The sequence below is a fragment of the Sapajus apella genome, unplaced genomic scaffold (genome assembly GCF_009761245.1).
Source record: "Sapajus apella isolate SASKATOON/1434 unplaced genomic scaffold, GSC_monkey_1.0 scaffold253, whole genome shotgun sequence".
Lineage (NCBI taxonomy): Eukaryota > Metazoa > Chordata > Mammalia > Primates > Cebidae > Sapajus > Sapajus apella.
Genome location: NW_022437193.1, coordinates 283132 through 303958, shown reverse-complemented (window position 1 = coordinate 303958; position 20827 = coordinate 283132). Strand labels below are relative to the sequence as shown.

Genomic DNA, 20827 nt, shown 5'->3' with positions numbered 1-20827 from the left:
GTTCTGTTTATGTGGTGAATTACGTTTATAGACTTGCGTATGTTGAACCAGCCTTGCATCCCCGGGATGAAGCCTACTTGATCATGGTGGATAAGCTTTTTGATGTGCTGTTGCAATCGGCTTGTCAGTATTTTATTGAAGATTTTTGCATCTATGTTCATCATGGATATTGGCCTGAAGTTTTCTTTTCTTGTTGAGTCTCTGCCGGGCTTTGGAATCAGGATGATGTTGGTGTCATAAAATGATTTGGGAAGAATTCCCTCTTTTTGTATTGTTTGGAATAGTTTCAGGAGAAATGGTACCAGCTCCTCTTTGTATGTCTGGTAGAACTCAGCCGGGAACCCATCTGGACCTGGGCTTTTTTTGGGTGGTAAGCTCTTAATTGCTGCCTCAACTTCAGACCTTGTTATGGGTCTGTTCAGGGTTTCGGTTTCTTCCTGGTTTAGGCTTGGCAGGAGGCAAGTGTCCAGGAATTTATCCATTTCTTCCAGGTTTATTAGTTTGTGTGCATAGAGTTGTTTGTAATAATCTCTGATGATGATATGAATTTCTGTGGAATCTGTGGTGATATCCCCTTTATCGTTTTTTATTGCATCAATTTGGTTATTCTCTCTTTTCTTTTTTATTAATCTGGCTAGTGGTCTGTCTGTTTTGTTGATCTTTTCAAAAAACCAGCTCCTGGATTTATTGATTTTTTGAAGGGTTTTTTGTGTCTCTATCTCCTTCAGTTCTGCTCTTTTCTTAGCTATTTCTTGTCTTCGGCTTGGCTTTGAGTTTTTTTGATCTTGCTCCTCTAGCTCTTTCAGTTTTGACGATAGGGTGTCAATTTTTGATCTCTCCTTGCTTCTCATGTGGGCATTTATTGCTATATATTTTCCTCTAGAGACTGCTTTAAATGTGTCCCAGAGATTCTGGTATGTTGTGTCTTCATTCTCGTTGGTTTTGAAGAACATCTTTATTTCTGTCTTCATTTCATTGTTTATCCAGTCAACATTCAAGAGCAAGTTGTTCAGTTTCCATGAAGCTGTGCGGTTCTGGGTTAGTTTTTGAATTCTGAGTTCTAACTTGATTGCACTGTTGTCTGAGAGACTGTTTGTTAGGATTTCCGTTCTTTTGCATTTGCTGAGGAGTGATTTACTCCCAATTATGTGGCCAATTTTAGAGTAGGTGTAATGTGGTGCTGAGAAGAATGTATATTGTGTGGATTTGGGGTGGAGAGTTCTGTAAATGTCTATTAGGTTTGCTTGGTCCAGGTCTGAGTTCAAGTCCTGGGTATCCTTGTTAATTTTCTGTCTGGTTGATCTGTCTAATGTTGACAATGGGGTGTTAAAGTCTCCCACTATTATTGTGTGGGAGTCTAAGTCTCTTTGAAAGTCATTAAGAACTTGCCTTATGTATCTGGGTGCTCCTGTATTGGGTGCGTATATATGTAGGATCATTAGCTCTTCTTGTTGCATTGATCCTTTTACCATTATGTAATGTCCCTCTTTGTCTCTTATGATCTTTGTTGCTTTAAAGTCTAATTTATCAGAGATGAGAATTGCAACTCCTGGTTTTTTTTGCTCTCCATTTGCTTGGTAAATCTTCCTCCATCCCTTTATTTTGAGCCTTTGTGTATCCTTGCATGTGAGATGGGTTTCCTGGATACAGCACACCGATGGGTTTTGTCTTTTTATCCAAGATGCCAGTCTGTGTCTTTTGATTGGGGCATTTAGTCCATTTACATTTAGGGTTAATATTGTTATGTGTGAATTTGATAGTGCCATTTTGGTGCTAGCCGAGTGTTTTGTCCTTTAGTTGAGCTGGTACTTGTTGTTCCTTTATATGTGTAGAGCCTCTTTCAGGAGCTCTTGTAGAGCTGGCCTGGTGGTGATGAAATCTCTGAGTACTTGCATGTTCCCAAAGGATTTTATTTTTCCTTCACTTATGAAGCTTAGTTTGGCTGGATAGGAGATTCTGGGTTGAAAGTTCTTTTCTTTAAGGATGTTGAATATTGGCCCCCACTCTCTTCTGGCTTGTAGGGTTTTTGCTGAGAGATCTGCTGTGAGTCTGATGGGCTTCCCTTTATGGGTAACCCGACCTTTCTCTCTGGCTGCCCTTAGTATTTTCTGCTTCATTTCGACCCTGGTGAATCTGATGATTACGTGCCTTGGGGTTGCTCTTCTTGAGGAATATCTTTGTGGTGTTCTCTGTATTTCCTGGACTTGAATGTTTGCCTGCCTTGCTAGGTTGGGGAAGTTTTCCTGGATAATATCCTGAAGAGTATTTTCCAGCTTGGATTAATTCTCTTTGTCACATTCGGGTACACCTATCAAACGTAGATTAGGTCTTTTCACATAGTCCCACATTTCTTGTAGATTTTGTTCATTCCTTTTTACCCTTTTTTCTCCAGTCTTGCCTTCCCGTTTTATTTCATTGAGATGATCTTCGACCTCTGATATCCTTTCTTCTGCTTGGGCAATTCAGCTGTTGATACTTGTGTATGCTTCACGAAGTTCTCGTGTTGCGTTTTTCAGCTCCATCAATTCACTTATATTCCTTTCTATTTTGTCCATTATCGTTAGCATTTCATCAAATCTTTTTTCAAGGTTCTTAGTTTCTTTGCATTTGGTTAGAACATGTTCTTTAAGTTCACAGAAGTTTCTTACTACCCACCTTCTGAAGTCTGATTCTGTCATTTCATCACACTCGTTCTCCATCCAACCTTGTTCCCTTGCTGGTGAGGAGTTGTGATCCCTTTTAGGAGGAGAGGTGTTCTGGTTTCGGGTGTTTTCATCCTTTTTGTGCTGGTTTCTTCCCATCTTTAAGGATTTATCCACCTGTCGACTTCGTAGTTGCTGGCTTTCAGATTGGGTCTCAAATCTTTTAGATTGATGTTCTGTTTGTTGATGATGAGGTTATTTTTGTTTCTTGGTTTTCTTTCTGACAGTCTGATTCCTCTGCTGTAGGGCTGCTGAGGTTCACTCCAGGCCCTGCTTGCCTGGGGTTCACCTGCAGCAGCTGCTGAACAGCAAGGGTTGTTACCAGTTTTCTTCTTCTGCTGTCTTTGTCCCAGACGGATACCCGCCTAGTGTCAATCTGATCTCTCTTTTATGAGGTGTCTTTTTGGTTATATAGGTGTCAGGGAGCTGCTTGAGGAGACGGTCTCTTCTTTATAGGAGCTCAAATGGTGAGCTGCGAGCTCTGTTGTTGTTCATTCAGAGCTGCTGGGCACGTACTTTTAGGTCTGCTGCAGCAGAACTCATAAACTGCTTTTTGTTCCCAGGTGCTCTGTCCCAGGGATTTAGGGCTGTATTTATGAGTTTCTGTTATGCTGCCACTTTCTTTTTTTTTTTTTTTTTTCCTTCAGACCTGCCCAACCCAGCAAGGGGGCAGCCTAGTCACTGTTGGCCTATAGCAGCTTTGCTGAGCTGCTGTGGGCTCCGCCCAGCTGCCGAGTGAACTTCCCTGCAGTCCTGTTTATATGGGTGTAGTTCAAACTGCTTTGGTGATGGTGGCCCACCTCTGTTGCGGCGGAGTCTCTGCTGTGGCGTGTTGCCTTGGCGACGGCGGGGTGCCTCAGCAATGGCGGGTTGCCTTGGCAACGGCGGGCTGCCTCGGTAATGGTGGACGCCCCTCCCCCACAGAGCTGGACCGTCCTGGGTTCAGCTGCGCTTGCTGTGAAACTCTCAATCCAGAGTTTCTAGTTGCTGTTCTTTTGTGGGGGTGGGGCCAGCCGAGCTTGATCGCTGGCTCCCTGCCTCAGAGCCTTTTTTAAGTTAGTGTTCCAGTCGCTTGTTGAAGAGGCGCCGGGGTCTGCTTGTTTTCCCCTGCAGCCACTCACTGCGCTGGCTTAAACAGCAGCAGTGAGGTTTGTGGCGCTTTTTTTTTTTTTTTTGGCCCTGGAATCTACTGTCCTCGTTCTCTGCTCAGTCCCCTTTTTGAACCAGCAAATGGGCGACTTCCCATGGCTCCAATCGCCAGGCAAAAGGGCACCTGGACCAGTGTATTTTGTACGGAGAACCATGGCTCTGGGGTGCTGACAAAGCAGCGGCGCGGGACAAAGCAGCGGTGCCGGCCGGCACAGCCATGCTGGCTGAAACAGCTGTGCTGGCGACCATGGAGCTCCTTCTCCCGGGAATTTCCTAGTCTGTGGGCAATAAAAACACGGCGTCCACTCACCCTCTGCGCTTTCACTGGGAGCTGCGATCTGGAGCTGTTTCTAAACGGCCATCTTGGATCCGACCACAGAAGTTCTTTTTAAAAATAGAAACTGTAAGGCCAGCTGCCTCGCAGAGGGTTAAACAGACACATCCATCTCTCTCCATGCCTAATAACTGTGTCATCACCCAAGCTCGTTATGTGGCCTTGCTGCATGGCTTCCCCACAGCTGCCTACGCATACCAGACCCAAGGCCACATTCAGCGCTAAATCATGCACCCAACCCCCAGCCCACTGTTAAAAAACCCTGCAGAAAAATTTTTAAAGAAACCTCATCAGACCCTGCCCGGTAGCAGCCTGCTCTGCATGCCCCCAGAAGGCCCACTTGCCCAAGGTCTTGCCCGCCTATCCATGACCACTAGCTCCAGGTATTTCCTGCTTCTTAATAGCCAATAAGATTGCCTTCACTTTGTTTCCCCAACAGTCAATCAAGGCCCACTTATCCAAAGTCCCACCAACCTACCAATGGCAACTAGTTCCAGGCATTTCCTGCTTCCTGACAGCCAATACAATTGCCTTCGTTTTGTTTCGCCATTAGCCAATCATTCGCCTTCCCTCCCCATAAAACCCCATGACCTGAACAGCTGGGCGTGACTTCTTTGGCCCCTTCCTGGACCACAGAACCTCGCCCTGGAGCTGAATAAATTAGCTTCTCATTTTCTTATACTTGCCTCAGTTTCCTCATTTTACCTCGGCAATAAATCTTACAGAAACCATATAGAGTAACTTCTGGATGTTGCCATAGCATTTGTAACTGTGGTGATAACCTGAGGTCACTTTCCTCACCATCTTGGTTCCAGTGATTTGAGTTGGCTTCTTTCGTGCAACCTGTCTTGTCAGCAGGGTCTTTATGACCTGTATCTTGTGACATCAGTATGGTCTGGCTGACTTTTTATCTCATCTTGTGGCTAAGAATGCCTAACCAAAGCCCAGCATGGCTCATCCTCATTTTACCAAGCCCCTATTCAAGATGGAGTCACTCTGTTTCTAACATCTCTGACTTAGGGTGGCTTCAGAGTTGGGGTGCAGATTGGGGGGCAGATCAGCAAAATGAACCCTGAGAAAAGCACATAGAATCACTTAAGGGCTGTGAGGTGAAAGATGAACTCACATTGGCATTTGGTCAGTGACTCTAGCTGTAATGAAAATAGAATGGAGAGGCCTGGGACAGGAAGACAGGATGGGGTTGCTAGTGTCATCCTGGTGGGAAGATCTAAATGAGTTACTGTGGGGATAAAGAGGAGAGACAGATTCATTGTTACTTTATGATGTAGAACACATCAGACATGGAGAGGGCTTGGAGCTGTGTGTGAGAAAGTAGATCTATCTCGGGTGGCTCCCAAAAAACTGGCTGAGAATTTAGATGAAGAATTATTATCAAATAAAAGGGAAAGACTGAAACAATATTTTCATTATATATATATATATTTATTTTTTCGCCCAGGGTTGGGATAGGTGGAAATGTGTGCGTGTGTGTGTGTGTGTGTGTTTAAATATTCACTAAGTTTTCAATCAAGAATATTTGCTGAGTGACTATTAAGTAATAATAATATACAGGTTTTAGTGTTACCACGACGAATCAAATTGTCAAGGTCACAGATATCTTTTTGTTTTGTGTAGATCACTATGAAAGTTATCACACTAACTTTTTTCTGAATCATGCAGATTAAAGCATTAAACACATACACAAACTTATACATGTTTGTATGTGTATAAGTGTGTGTGTGTGTGTGTGTGTGTGTGTAATCTTATATCAGCACACAATGCCACTGAAACTACACTTGTGGATTAGGTCCTCAGAAAAATAATTGTGTTAACATTTATGATGCAAATAGAATGGTTTCTGACACAAAGTAAGTGATGTAAAAGAATATTTGAGGCCAGGTGCGGTGGCTCATGCCTGTAATCCCAGCACTTTGGGGGGCTGAGACAAGTGGATTACCTGAGGTCAGGAGTTTGAGACCAGCCTGGCCAACATAGTGAAACCCCGTCTCTACTAAAAATATAAATATTAGGCAGGCATGGTGGTGGGCGCCTGTAATCCCAGCTACTCAGGAGGCTGAGGCACAAGAATTGCTTGAACCCTGGAGGCAGAGGTTGCAGTAAGTCAAGATCGTGCCACTACACTCCAGCCTAGGCAATAAGAGCAAAACCTATTCTCAGAAAAACCCCTCAAAAACAACAAAAAAAGAATATATGAATTGCTAAATAATGGACTGTGAGTAGAGGGTATAGACAGGGTGTCTTGGAACTTCTGGGTTCACTTGCTGATTTTTTTCATAAAACACTAACCCTTCTACTCTTAACCTCCCCCATTCCTAATTTCGCCATTACGTGTACAGCCCACCTGGTGCAGGAACCTGGTCACCCTGGTGGCTCCTCTCTGGGCTGTGGCTCCTGTCTGCCTCTGGGAAGAGTGGTGTCCTTGGTCATCTTCCTCATGTCCACAAAAGAAGCACACCTTTCCTTCTTTAATAATGATGGCCTCTTTTTAAAAATAATTTTCCTGTGCATTTCTATTAAAAATCTCACCCCATCATGGCTATTATGGGGACAAGTGTTGAGGGTCACAGAGCCTGGCCTGCTGTGGGGGATGTGGAGTGTGATGAGAGAGAGCAGCAGGTGCCCTCAGGCTGATATGGAGGCTGGGGAGGTTTGCTTTCATTCTCTTCTGGCCACTGGGCACAGGACATGTTATCTCTGAGGGTCACTCACTTGTGGCCCCAACCACAACAAAATCTAAATGGGGAAAAAGCAGAGGATGACCTCATGCCAAGGAGACCACATCTTTGCAGCAAGAAATGTGCTGCAAAGGTGAGCACCATGTAGCACAAAGAGCCTGGGGTGGGGATGGAGGGGCATCAGCCCTGCCTCTATGACGGGATGGTGTGTGCAAGGCAGTGATGAGAGCTAGCATTGTTCCAGGACCTTCAAGCCAGTCAGGAACAAACCTGGGCTCTGAGTGGAGGAAACTGTGGCCTGTCCCTGAGGGTCTGTGGGTGTCTCAACTGGGAAACCAGGCCCTGGACCTCTGCTCTAGGCCCTCTGCTCTGTTCTTCCTCGTCCCCAGCAGCTGGAACCTCCCAGGGCCAGAAGAGGCTCCCCTAGCCCCACCCCACACTCAGCCTTCCCCAAGTTCAGGCCCAGGGACATCAGGGGGTGGGGTATGAGTTGCATGAAGGGTGCTCTCTGTACTCTTGGGAGTAGACGATAAGAGAGACTCTGTGCAGTTCTGCTCAGCTGTGGGCTTAGGAAGCAGAGCCTGGGGCATCTCCACCATGGCCTGGACGCCTCTCCTCCTCAGCTTCTCACCCTCTGCTCATTTGGCCTGTGAAAGGCCAAAATGATTATTGGGGACACGGGTTGATTTTTTCCTTATATTTTAACATTGTGGGGTGGGTAGTAGCCCCAGACTAACCTCTCTGTGCCTCCTTCCTCTGATGCAGGGTCCTGGGCACAGTCTGGGCTGACCCAGGAAGCCTCCGTGTCAGAGTCTGTGGGACAGAAGTTCACCCCTCCTGCACTGGAAACAGCAACAACATTGGACGTTATAATGTGGGCTGGTACCAACAGATTTCTCACAGTGCTCCCAAAACTGTGATGCTTGGAAATTATCGGCCCTCAGGGATCCCTGAGCACTTCTCTGGCTCCTAGTCTGGGACCAGAGCCTCCCTGACCATCTCGGGCCTTCAGCCTGAGGGCAAGGCTGATTATTACTGTTCAGCATGGGACAACAGCCTCAGTGCTCACAGTGCTGCAGACACATGGGGAACTGAGACAAAAACCTGCCCTTGGCCTGTCCTGAGGCTGATCACCCCATACTTGCCTGGGACAAACAAGGAGGTGTCTGTGGCTGGTCCTACACTTTAAACATAGGAGGACGTGAAATTCAGCCACAGGCCCTTGCAATGGGTCAGTGGGCCTTGTTCCCATATAGTCTGTCTCTATTTGAAAAATTGAGATAAATTTCACTTAGTATAAAATGTACAATTACATTGTCTTATTGTGTTTACATAATTATGCATCTATCACAATAATCTAATTTTAAAACATTTTCATCACCCCACGAAAAACCCCACAATTAGCAGTCACCCTTCACCCTTTCTCCCCAGCCTCTGGTCACCGCTAAGGACTTTCTGTAAAGAACATGCATTTAAAGACCTAAGTAACTCAGTGATGCTAAACAGGTAGATTTTTTTAAAAATGCCTAAACATGTCATAATAAATTACTGAAGCTTATTACAAAATTATGAAAGCAGACAGAAAGCTTTATAATATATACAGAAAATCAACAATTCAAACATTGATAGATATTTTATGAGTATACATCCAAGACCAAATGGCAGTGTTGTATTCTTACAATGTCAAAACAAACAATGAAAGGACTCTTGAGTCATAAGGCTATATCTAGTAAATATTTGTTTTAAAAATAGGTAAAAAAATGAGACCTTGTCAGATGAAGAACACCTAAAACATTTTACCTCTTGTAGATATGTTAAAAAAAATTAAAACAAATCAACTCTAAAGGAAATTTTCAGGTGAAAGATAAACAATAATAGAGAGAAACATTGAACCCAAAGAATGCAGGAAGAATAAACAATAATTATAGTAGTAAAAGACCTGATTTTTAGTTTTTAAGTTCTGTAAATTATCCATATCAAAAGCTAAATTATAGCATCTTTGCTATAATTTCTATTTATAAAAAATATACTCTATATAACAATTTCAACTGAAAGAGGGGACTGTAAAAGGTCTATGTGATGGGGAAAATATTAGGCCTATTATTAAATAGAAATAGATCATGAATAGTTACACATACATGTTGTAATCTTTATAGCAACCAGTGTAAAATTGTACAGAGATACCAACATAAAACCAAGATAAAAATCAAAAGAGATTACTAAATGATGTTCAAATAATCAAAAAGTAGCAGAAACAGGGCAAAGGATAACAATCGTGGAGACAAAAAGAAAACTTATATTAAAATTGTAAGCTTAAATCCAACCATGTGAATCATTTTATTAAATGTAAATGAAACCAGCACATATATTAAAACACAGAATTTGTCACACTGAGAAAAGTGAAAAGCAAAAGACAAGCATGTGATTCTACAGTAAATTTTAAATGGAAGTATAACACAAAAGTAAAATGATAACACAAATAAACACATAGTTAAAATGGCATAAAGCAAAGCATTACTTCAATGTTAATTGCATCATTCTGATATTGTATATTGTGTATTATATTGTAAGATAGCACTATTGGGGGAAACTGGGTGAAGTGTTAACTAAATCTTCATTACATATTTTTTGACCTTAATGTGTATCTATAATTATATTTACAGAAAACATTACATGAAAGTAAAAGGATGGAAAAGTTTTATCACGTAATCCTTAAATAATAACATAAACAGGCCAGGTACCGTGGCTCACACCTGCAATCCCAGCACTTTGGGAGGCTGAGGCAGGCAGATCACAAGCTCAGGAATTTGAGACTAGTCTGACAAACATAGTGAAACCCCTCTCTACTAAAAATACAAAAAATTAGCTGAGTGTGGTGGTGTGCACCTGTAATCCCAGCTATCTGGGAGTCTGAGGCAGGAGAATTGAGAGAACCCAGAAGGCAGAGAACACACCATTGCACTCCAGCCCAGGCAACAGTGTGAGACTCTGTCTCAAAAGAAAAAAAAAAAAAGACAACACATAAACATACAATGTGGATATTTATTGTTTCTGTTGTTGTTTGAGAAAGAGTCTCACTCTGTTACCCAAGCTGAAGTGCAGTGGCTCAATCTTGGCCCACTGCAACCTCTGCTTTCCAGATTCAAGTGATTCTCCTGCTTCAGCCTCCTGAATAGCTGGGATTACAGGCATGTGCCACAATGACCCACTAATTTTTGCTTTTTAGTAGAGAAGGGGTTTTGCCATATTGGCCAGGCTGGGCTCGAACCCCTGACTTCAGGTGATCTGCCTGCCTCGGCCTACCAAAGTGCTGGAATTACAGGTGTGAGCCACCACACCTAGCTTATTTATTTATTTAAAGAGTATCTCACTCTCTTGCCCAGGCTGCAATGCAGTGGTGCAATCATGGCTCACTGCAGCCTCAACCTCCCAGGCTCAAGAAATCCTCCCACCTCAGATTTACAAGTAGCTAGGACTATGGGCAGGCACCACCATGCCTGGCTGATTATGTTTTTTGTAGAGACAAGGTCTCACTCTGTTGCCCAGGCTTGTCTGGGCTCAAGTGAACCTCCTGCTTTGGCCTCCCAAAGTGCTGGAATTATAGGCATTAACCACCACACCTGGCCCATTATAGATAATTCATGGGTAAAAAAATGTAATACTTGAACAACAGAGATGTTTTCTTATTATTTCCACATAGCTGGATACTAACTGTAAGACATTGGGATGTATTTTTGAATGAGAAATGAAGGCTTAAAAAGAGATAAAATAAGAAAAAATATAAGAGCCTAAAACTGGTGAGGAGTTTCCCTAATACACGAGCAGTAGAAATAGTTTATTTTTTTGCACCCAGGATACTAAATAGTGGAAAGATAAATTTATTTTTTTTTTGGCTGGGCGAGGTGGCTCAAGCCTGTAATCCCAGCACTTTGGGAGGCCGAGGCAGGTGGATCACTAGGTCAAGAGATCGAGACCATCCTGGTCAACATGGTGAAACCCCGTCTCTACTAAAAATACAAAAAATTAGCTGGGCATGGTGGTGCATGCCTGTAATCCCAGCTACTCAGGAGGCTGAGGCAGGAGAATTGCCTGAACCCAGGAGCGGAGGTTGCGGTGAGCCGAGATCATGCCATTGCACTCCAGCCTGGGTAACATGAGTGAAACTCCGTCTCAAAAAAAAAAAAATTTTTTTTCTTGATTTTTTTTGTGGTTGCTCTATTCCATCTAATTTAAAAGCTTATTACTCTATGCTATGCTGATGGAAGACAAGTCTTCTCTACGTTAGTTCCAGTGAGACTGTCTCCCTTGGGCCAACAATCCTCATCTAGAACTTGGAATTTTGATAAACGCATTCTGAGGTGGTGAGCAGCAGCACCAGAAAAGTTGATCCAGGCCATCTAGGACTCTCCAGGGAAGGGCTTAGGCCTGTCAGAGTGACTTGATAGAAACTGGGGCCCTGCAGTCAATCTGGGACATTGAAACTCTCCTGACATGGTCCCACGAGCTGGGAAAACACCCAGGGTCTCCTTACAGTTTGATCAGATGGCAAATTCTCCAAACTTTGATTGGCCCAAAGCTTAGATCTGCTAGGATCTGAGGTCTATCAAAAGCCAGGCATTCTCTGCCCATTGGAAATTTTTCTATGTCTCAGCTCTTCTCCTCTTCTCATTTTCCTGTTGGCCTGGGAGCATTCAGGCCAAGAGGTGAGGTGGAGACAACCCTACATTAAGTTTCTTTTCAAGGTAGAAAATCTGTCCCCTTGATTGGGAAACTGTAAAAAGACTAGGGCAGCTCAGTGTCTAAAGTAGAGCTTCAGGGGGTATAGAGTCAGAATGTAGAAACTTCAATTCCATTTACTCTCTAGCAACTTACCTAATATCAAAACACATGGTTATGCCATGTTCACAAATATGCATGCACATCTATTGATATGTGTTCATAAGTACATACACAAGCACCATGACAGGCACATCTATTGATATGTGTTCATAAGCACATACACATGCACCATGACATGTACACATGTATGCATGTGCACACCAACTGATGTAAAAATCATTGTTTTATATACTCAATTTTCCTTTGAGTTTACTCTTTTTTATACACTTTTAAAAATGTTTATTTTTAATTTGGGGGACAACTTACTGACATTATTTTTCATCTTGCTGAAAAAAATGGCTTTAGAATTTCCTTTAGAGGCCGGGCGCGGTGGCTCAAGCCTGTAATCCCAGCACTTTGGGAGGCCGAGGCGGGTGGATCACCAGGTCAAGAGATCGAGACCATCCTGGTCAACATGGTGAAACCCCGTCTCTACTAAAAATACAAAAAATTAGCTGGGCATGGTGGCGCGTGCCTGTAATCCCAGCTACTCAAGAGGCTGAGGCAGGAGAATTGCCTGAACCCAGGAGGCGGAGGTTGCGGTGAGCCAAGATCGCGCCATTGCACTCCAGCCTGGGTAACATGAGTGAAACTCTGTCTCAAAAAAAAAAAAAAAAAAAAAAAGAATTTCCTTTAGAGCCATTCTGTGGGTGTCAAATTCCATTGGTTTTTGTCTGAAAAGTAACCATTTTCTTATATTTTTTCTATTCAGTGTATGGAAAGATAACTTACAAAAAGTAAAACTCACAGGTCTTAATTATACAGCTTGATGTGCTTTTACAAAAGCAAATGGCCATGTAGCCAACAGTCCAGTCCATTCTCACATTTCCATGACTGTAGAATGCAAACTTTCTGCTCCAGTCAATGTCAATGATCCCATGACAACTACCAGGTAGAATGTGTATGAGAGACACCTTTCTCCTGAGGACTCCTTACAAAGTGGGATGTATCGTGTGTCCTGTTCACACTGAAGAGAGCTAAATAGAAAACTAAAGTCTGAAATAAAATAGGAGGCTACCCTGAGGAGGGGTCTTACTTTGCCCTTGGACAGAGAGCAGGCAGTGGTCAGGGCCCCAATAGGGGCAAAAATCTCTCTCAGGATCCCCTAGCATCTGGTCAGAGATACATGCACCTGGCGTGGGTACAAGGGTGTGCTGTGGGCCTGCTGTTGAAGTCTTTGTGCAGTGGTCAGCTAGGAAACTAGACACTTGAACTTGGTCTCCATTCAGGGCTCACTGGGGCTGGCAGCTAGATGACCATCTTGAGAGCATCAGGCCAGGACCAGCCCAGGTAGCCCCTCCAAGAAATGTTGCCCCACTCAGGCACAGGGAGTGATTTGACTGGGCAGGGGAAAAGTTGCTCGTTTGCAAGAAGAGCCCCTTTCTCTCCTCTGGGACTACAGGGTAGGTAGAAAACACCTGCATCTGTCAGCCTCAGCAGAGCTCTGGGGAGTCTGCACCATGGCTTGAACCCCACTCCTCCTCTTCACCCTCCTCCTCCACTGCACAAGTCAGGACAGCCCTCAGCACCCTGACCTTCCAGCTCACTGGTGGACCTACCACCTCCCAAACTTATGCCAGGAATGTCCTTCCCTCTTGTCCTGACTCAATCACCCTCTGCCTCTGCCTCCCCAGGAGACTCAGTCAAGCTCAGCTGCACTTTGAGCAGTGGGTACAGCTGCTACACCATCTCATGGCTTCAGTAGCAGCCAAAGAAGGCCCCTCAGTACTTGATGAAGCTTTACAGTGATGGCAGTCACAGCAAGTGGGGCGAGATCCCCGATCACTTCTCAGGCTCCTGCTCTGGGGCTGAGCACTACCTCACCAGCTCCAACCTGCAGTCTGAGGATGAGGTTGGATACTACTGTCAGACCTGAGAGAGTGGCATTCACACAGTGACACAGGCAGGTGAGGAAGTGGGACAGAAACCTCAGCCTGCTCAAGGTCCGGTTATATGACAAGTTTGAAGTTTTCAAATATGTTTTATACGTACACACTCCACTTGGAAGCACCTTCTGGTTTAAAATGTTCCTACTCTCAATTTTTCATTCAATTTTCCTGAAGTTTCAGGAAAACCAAAAACAGAAGCAAAAACCTCATGATGACTCTAAAATGTTGCCTAATTTTCCAAATGTACTGATTTCAGTGCCGGTGGAGTTATTTTCTCTTGATAGAAGAAAAATGAGCTTTAGAAATTATTTCCAAACCCTATAAGAGTCATCTTTCCATGCACTCAGGACAGATTTAGAGAGTGCTGACCCTGCTCCTTGAAAGATGTTAATTGCCTCTCTGTGCCCAAGTGAGTCCAATTAGGAATCAAAAAACTAACTAGGGCCCCCCTCTCTCTCCTTTCTCAAAATTGCACTCAGTGTCACACTGCCCTAGAATTTAGGCCTGGTGCTGGCAAATATTTTTAAATTTTATTTTTTGACGTTTCCCTTTTCTGCAACCTAATTTCTTGATGGTATGAGAAGAAGAAATAGGCCCCAAGAGAGGCAAGGCAGTCTGGGTGCAGGCTGTAGACAGCCCAGGGAGAAGAAAGAGGGAGCAGCTTCTGGTGTCCTGGAGGGAAGCAGTGCTCTGTCCCCACTGGGCTTACCGCTCTGATGTCCCCTAGTGGAGTCTCCTCAGGCTGACCAGGCTCCCAGAACTGTCCTGTAAACCTCACAGTGAGCTGAGCAAGTGTATCCAGGAAGGAGGGTGTGGGGAGATGTGAGACTAAGGTGGGTTATGGCCTAAACACTGCCCATCTTCATCCTTCTCAGAGATGACAAAGTAAACAGCAGAGGAGACAGTATAAATGGGTGCATCTGGACCTCAAGCAGCAGGCTGTTCTGTGGTCTGTCCCTAAAGCTTGTGCTGGGGACTCCATATGAGAGCCACCACCGACTCTGGGCTGCAACTCCCCAAACTTTGCTCACAAGACCAGCAGCTGTGTCCTTATAGGCCCTTGGGAAGTCTCAGAACAGCATCAACCAGGGCCACCCCCTTCCTGTGTCAGCTTTTCAGGGAGGGGTCAAAGTCATGGCCCAGAAAGGGGCTTGGACAACTCAGGGGATGAGGCTGATTTGTATAAAGGATGCCCTCCTTACCCTGAGATGCTGGAGGGGTAAGAGAGACTTGGAGAGCCCAGGCCCAGTTGATGATCCTCAGGATGTAGAGCTGTGTGTGGGTCTCCACTATGGCCTTTCTTTCCCCTTATCCTTTATTGCACAGGTGGCTAGGGCTCAGTGTCAGGGCTGGTGATCAAAAACCAGGGACTCTGCACTGACACACATGTCACCCCGTGTCTGTCCTAAGGTCCAGGGTCTTTAGCCCAGTCTGTTCTGACTGCCACCTGCAGGTCTTGCATCTGTGGGGCAATGGGTACCAGCTCCTGCATTAGAAGCAACAGCAATGTTGGGCATGGGCATGTGCTCTGATACAAATATCCCTTTGAGTGACCCCAAACTCCACATATATGAAAGCAGTCATCAACCCTTAGGGGCATAAGCCCAATTCTGAGGTTCCAGGCTGAGGACCATGGCTTCTCTGAGCATCTCTGGACTCCAGGCAGAGGAAAAGACTGATTTTTATGCTCAGCTTGAAATACAAGCACCAAGGCTCAGGCAGTGCTGCAGGCCAGTAGGGAAGTGGGAGAAAAACCTGCGGCCCGCCCAGCAATGGGGCTTCTCTGTGCAGCCCCCACTTCTTGGGCAAGTCAGTTGCTTAATATTGGTTTTCATTTGTTTGGTAAAAATTAGATTTTACAACTCACTCCAGTGAACACTCTTTAGAGAATGTGTTCCCGTCCTCTCAGTTTTACCCTCACATCCAACTCTTGGCAGTAACAAATTGTCATATTGTCTCATATTAAGAGAAATCCCTCAATATCAAGATCTGTCTGTCCTGGAAACCAAGTCCATAATGGGTCAAAACAGGACCAGGGTCATAGTGTCTATCTCAGGATAGTTGACTCCCAGAGGTCTATCCATCCGCATCATTCACTGATAACCTACTGTGTGTCAGGCTCAGATCCAGGGGTTCAAGGCACAGGATGAACAAGAGAGGAAGGGGCCTTGTCCTCATGGAGCTGACACTGAGTGGTGGAAGAGATAAGGCAATCAAGTAAAAATATCAATTTAGCAATATTATGTCATCACATAGAGAGCTCAGTTGGGGGTAGAGGAGCCATCAGAAGGTTGGGCAAGGAAGACACAGGATCGGACTCAAGTTTATGAAGAAAAGTACAGATGCCTCTGAGAAGATGAACAAGGAGTCAGGAAGCGTGAAGTCCATGGGGTCAGCTGGGGTCACTAGAGAGAAAGGTCAGGCCTAGCCTGTGTTTGTGGGAGGAGGAACTGAAGCCTGGGTAGGGAGAGAGAACTCAGGAGTAGCCTTGAAAACTGGATGGGGTGGATGTGAACCCCTTGCTGAGGGGGCCTCCATAAGCAAGGAGGCTGAGGGAGGCCCTGAGCTCATTACCATGATGGAAACTTAGACAACAGCCTCCTAGCCTCTTTCAAAGTTGTCACAGGACCTTTTTCTCTTCAAATGGCAAGGGGGTATCCCACCATGAGTTTTATTTGAGGTGTCTCTTCTCCATGTCCTGTTCTGTCCCTAGGCTAAATTCCCATGTGCAAACAAGATACTGCTCAGTCTGGGATATCATATTAACACACAAATCCTCCAGAATAACAAAATGCACTCTGACCAACTGACCAAGAATTTTTGCCTTTGGGAATACTAGACCAGATCACTCACACCATCTTCCCGGACACCATCATGCTGATTGGAGGTTGTCTGATTGGTTTGGACAGTACAATGCACCTTGTAGTTGCAGTTGGGGTGAGTCACATGCTCATCTCATGGCTTGGAAACTTTGAGTCCAGACAACAGGGAAAAAAGAGGAGGTTTGCCTACATGACCCCTCAATGTGCATCACTGTCATCCACTTCCATCCTTAGATCAGGCTGGGTTTTGTCCTGTAGATGCTGGGACCTGGACAGGATCACAAGCCAGGTAAAAATTACATAGACTGTTTCTGAAAAATAAATCTTACAATTTATTTTATGTCCATGATGATATTAAACTTGAATAAATGGTTAGCATATCAGCCAGGAGTGCCCTGAACCTGGATATCAGAGAGTGCTTGTGGTCCATTCCTAAAGGGTCTGGGTGTGCTCAGGGCTGGCATCATCCACCTGTTCTGTCTCCTGCCCTCTGCTAAGGCCTCAAAGCTGTGATCTCCCAAACCCCTGGGACAACACAAATGTCTGTCCATCCACACATTCAATGAGCACTTACTATGTGTCAGACTTAGGTCTAGGGGCTCAGGAAACCGGGAGGACAAGACAAGAAGTGCTTCTGTCCTCATGGACCAGACATTATCTGGTGGAAGAGATAAGACAATTGAGTAACAATATCAATACAATAAGATGTCATTACCGAGTGATGACAGGAGAGCTCAGCAAGGGTGGTAGAGGAGCCATCAGAGGGGTAGACAAGGAAGACAGAGAATCTGAACTAAGTTTGTGAAGAAAAATTCAGATGCCTCAGAGCAGATGAACAAAGAGGTGGGAAGCGTGATGGCTGTGGGTCTAGCTAGGATCACTGAGGGAGACTGTTTAGACCCAGCATATGTTTGTGGAGAGGAGGGACTGAAGCCTGGGTGAGGGGAGAGGGCTCAAAGCCGGCCTTAGGATATGGACAGGATGGTATTGAGTCACCCTGATGAAGGAGCCTTCATGGGCAAGGGGGCTGAGGGAGGCCCTGAGTTCATTAATACAATGGAAATATCAAACTGATGCCTGTCAGCCTCTTTCAAAGGTATCAAAGAGAGTTTTTCTTTCAAGATGGTGAGAGAGGAACCTCCCTCTTAGACTTCTTTGAGATATTCTTTCTTCATGACCTTTTTTTTGCCCCTGGATGAATTCCCATGTGGGAACAAATTACCTCTGCAGTCCCAGAATTCCCTTTTGGACACAAACCGTTCAGAATGATCTAGACCTGCCATTCCTGACCTACTGATCAGGAATTCTGGCCTTCAAGACAACTTGACAAATTACTCACACCATGTTCTCTGACACCATCATGGTGATTGGCATGGACTGTCAGATTGGTTTGTAATATATGTTCTGTCCCTGAAGTTGCAGAACCTGTTCAGAAAGATAATGGTATGGATGGAGGAACATGAATTCCAGCCACATCAGAAAGACATGACGACCAACCTTGAGCTGGCACAGTAAGCTTGGGTCTCACATATGTCTCCAGTGACTGAAAAAGGAGCTCAGATTTAACCAATTCTGTTTTCTCATCTGTCACTCTCCCTTTTACTGCTGACTCCTGAAGCCCCAACAAAAGCAGCACTATGGAATTCTGCTCATGGAATAGAGGCCTTGCTGCTAAACTTTTTTTTTATTCTAAAAAGTACAGCACTGATAATGCATATTAACTGAAAATTATAAAAATGTATTTAAATGATGTGACAATGAATGTATAAGGGGTTAATAGAAGAAAATAACAATGTCAAAAAATACAAAACACCAATACCCTGTAAGAGTTATACTACGTTATGGATTGCATAAATCAACATTGTGAAGATGGCAGTGTCCTAGGATGAATCCATCAAATTAATATAAGCAGAATTAAAATTTCAGTAATATTTTAGGAAACCATCTAACTTATTTTAAAACTTAAATTGAAAATTGAGGTAAAAATTAACAAAGATTATTTACCAAAAGTTTGTAATGGAAGAGATACTAGATATTGAGTTATTTTACCAAGAAATATTAACTAAAATCATGCATGATTGAAATAATGACATTTACATAATTCTCTTAAAAATTACAGTAGATAGGACTGATAATTTTTTTTTCTCAGACAACTTTATTGGTTGTTATCATATATGTTTCTAACAATTGTAATTCTAGGCATTAAGTACGTTAGATAATGTGGGATTTGAGTGACCTTTGATTCCAGTGGGCATACTTCTGAGTAAGTAATGAAGCCACTGAGAGTGGAAAGGTGCTAAATGATACTGCACATTTAAAATAAAAATAAAATAAAATGCCATTGAGGATGTAGGGAATCCCAAACTCTCACTCACAGTAGGTTGTATAAACAAATTCAGCTATTTTGAGCAAAGATCCTCAGCACAAAGATACTTTAAGAGGGTGAGCATCTGTCTTGCACCAAGTCCACTCTGTACAGAGACACAGGAAATGTTTATGAGAAGATCTTTCCTAGGAGAAAAGTATGAAAAACAACCTAGTTGTCCAAAACAAGGGGAATTTATAACCTGCACTTAGTTGATGGAATGTTAACTAGTTGGAAGTAAAGTATTATTATTAGTTACAAAGGCAATACATAAATAAAATTAAAAAGCAAAGATTTAAATAAATTATTTATTTTAAAATATGAGCATGTACTATAATTTTTTTCAAGTTTATATAATGAGCAATTTGAAAGTTAGACTGGAAGCATTATATACACTTAAGTAAGAGCCTCTGAAAAATATGGAAACACATATAAAGGTTAAAAGAGAATTTAAAACAACAGAGAGTTATTTCAGTAGCTGAAGATATGAGTGCCAATAAAATTAATGTGATTTAACTCTGTGAGCATTGTTTTCATAAAACATTGAAACAGAAAATGAATTTAATAGATGATGTAAGTGAAATGACAATGTATGTGGTGCTGATGCACCTGAAAGACAAATGTCTTGTTAGTAAAAAGGGCATCACTAAGCCTGATGCCTGCTTTGTTTAGAATTCCCTGCTACCCTAGGTTCCTCTCCAATCTCATGAACAGCTTCAGAAAAGAGGATCAGGACAACCGGTGTTCCTGTCACTGAAATGTCTGGATGTGGCAGAGAGGCAGGAAGGATTTGGGGTCTGAGGACACTGAGGATCATCACTGAGATGATCCTGCCCAAATGAAAGTCACTCAAGTCCTTCAAGGGCATTCAGCCATCACTTCACTGGACTAGGTTTGGGCTGCAATGCTGACCTGCCTGGACCCAGGAGCCATCATGAGCCAGGCCATCTCCACCCACTGGGACAGCTCATCTCCTTTTTATATTTCTCCTTATGACCTGTGAGTACACACAGCAGGGTGGACAAGTCAGAGACATAGAGCAAGGTCTTATGTGAATGCAGTGACTCTACCCCATGATGGTTTGGGTAGATATAAAGGTACTTAGAGGAGCTCAGTCTCCAAAGCAGAACTTCAGGAAGCAAGGTGGAAATCTGCACCATGCTCTGGGCTCCTCTCCCCTTCCTCCTTCCTCACTATTCAGGTGAGGAAGAACCTTATGTCAGAGGATCCACACTCAATACCCCTGCTCTATACCCCTCACTATCTAGCTCAGTGGGCAGTAATTCTGCTCTCATAGTCCTCTCTGTCCCCTTACAGTGTCTGTGACACAGGCAGGGCAGACTCAGCAGCTCCGTGTTTCCAAGGACTTGAGACAGATAACCACACACACCTGCACTGGGGGCAGCAATGATGTTGGCAAAGATGGAGCAGTCTGGCTACAGCAGCACCAGGGCCATGCCCCCAAACACCTGATCAACAGGAAAAACAGCCAACTCTCAGGAATCTCAGAGAGATTTCCTGGCTCCTGGTTAAGAATGTGGCATCTCTGACCATCTCTGGCCTCCAGACCAAGGACAATGCTGCATATTACTGCTCAGCCTGGGAAAACAGCCTCAGTGCTCACACAGAGCATCAGGGTAAGTGAGACAAAAACTCAAGAGCTACCCGGCCTCACTCAGCATGTGGCGACCCCAAAGAGCGCTGTTTAAACTAAATGAAAAATGGCAAGGGCTGGTTTCCACATGACAAATTATGTACTATTCAAAATTATTAAAATAATGTCATGAGTTAAAATAACTAACGAGACACTGATTATCACCTGAAGAAGCCTGTCCTGTTGTCCCTGACTTAGTGATGGATAAATAAAACACACTCTCACACCTAGTACAGTGATTTCAGTGGGCTGGGGATGGTTGTCAACTGCTTTCAGAGGGCAATTGCAGCTAACCCATCATGACTCCCTGTACCTCTTCTCATTTATTCAGTATAGAT

The 20827-nt window shown here is 43.9% G+C and overlaps 1 long non-coding RNA gene across 1 annotated transcript in view; it reads right to left on the bottom strand.

The window, feature by feature from the left end:
- Window positions 1–20478, bottom strand: part of LOC116545282 — a 27737-nt gene extending 7259 nt beyond the window's left edge. Inside the window, exons 1-3 of the long non-coding RNA XR_004266259.1 lie at window positions 20226–20478; window positions 7619–7723; window positions 6548–7528 (exon numbers count right to left, since the gene is read on the bottom strand). This is a non-coding gene — a long non-coding RNA (uncharacterized LOC116545282). The remainder of the gene's footprint in view (window positions 1–6547; window positions 7529–7618; window positions 7724–20225) is intronic.
- Window positions 20479–20827: the final 349 nt, after the last annotated feature.